A 1219-nucleotide genomic window follows, 5' to 3' on the forward strand; every position below is an offset into this window, starting at 1 on the left:
AGACTCCTCCCTAGCTTGCTTCTGTAGCCACACAGCCAAAAGCAAGGAAAATGTTGGGGCATCCAAACCCTAACCCTTGGGCTTGGGCCTGTACGTAGGATGCCCGCCAAAGGATCTGGAAGCATCTGAAGCCCCAGGCGGGGGTGGAGGATGCCTGCCGGTAGCAGGACCACATGTGGGTCTTGAATGACTATGGATTTGGAATTGATTTGGCTCATTTGACTAGGGGGACAGAACATTTTCCTTTAAAAATAAAACCAAAAAGCCTACCACCAATGTGTCCTGGGAGCCTCTAAAGCAGTGGTTCTCAGCGGTTGTTGTACCAGGGCCCATTTGTAAACATTGATGGCCAGTGCCCACCCAGTGCCCCTCACGCCCGCCCCGCCGCCCCCCGCCCCAGTGTGTGGGACAGGGGGTGAGCAGCCCCTCGCAGGCTGCAATGCTGCCGCCTCCCACACATTTCTCCTTTTAAAGGAGAATCCATTTTTAAGGTTTGTGAAGCTTTTATATATTCTTGTGACCCAGGGGTTGCAAAATGCTGGACTAGACCTCCTGAGGTCCCTTCCAGCCCCAATTTTCTGATTCTATGACGACAGCATCCAAACACTTCTGGCATCTGAAGACCCGTGACCTCTCCACTCGGGCACAGGAACCGGCACAGAAATGGATTCTCGGCTGACAGCCACCCGCCCTCTGCAAGGCTCCCGGCACCCAGCAGAAAGTGCCTGCTGCACAGCAAGCTACTACCAAGACCACCAGGCGGTTTCAGAAACCAAGGTAAGTTCTGTCTTTGATAGCACCACGGGAGGGGTGCACCGCTCCTGGTAGCACAGCAGTACCAGGCGATGCATGGAGGGGCTGGAGCAAGCTCCGGTTCCACCTCCCAGGACCAAAAATCTGCTCAGCACACAGCCTCCTATGGAGGACGTCTCAGTTATTACAGCTGATAAGAACAGGCACTTTTTCGGGTGAAAATATATGTCCATATATATTTAAAGTTATATATATCTACACAGTTTCATAGTTTCTAGGGTCGGAAGTGACCTGAAACAGATCATTGAGTCCGACCCCCTTCCCTGGGCAGGACCGAGTGCTGGGATCATAATACCCGAGCCAGCTATCTATCCAACATCCTATGAAGACCCCCAAGGTAGGGAAGAACACCACTGCCCTTGGGAGCCCTTTCCAGAGCCTGGCAGCCCTGACCGTAAAGTAATGC

General features: G+C 53.0%; 1 pseudogene; it reads right to left on the reverse strand.

Moving 5' to 3' along the window:
- Nucleotides 1-805: 805 nt before the first annotated feature.
- On the reverse strand, nucleotides 806-978 carry LOC132244263 (U2 spliceosomal RNA; annotated as a pseudogene).
- Nucleotides 979-1219: the final 241 nt, after the last annotated feature.

Source organism: Alligator mississippiensis, chromosome 11, assembly GCF_030867095.1.
Source record: "Alligator mississippiensis isolate rAllMis1 chromosome 11, rAllMis1, whole genome shotgun sequence".
Taxonomy (NCBI): Eukaryota; Metazoa; Chordata; order Crocodylia; family Alligatoridae; genus Alligator; species Alligator mississippiensis.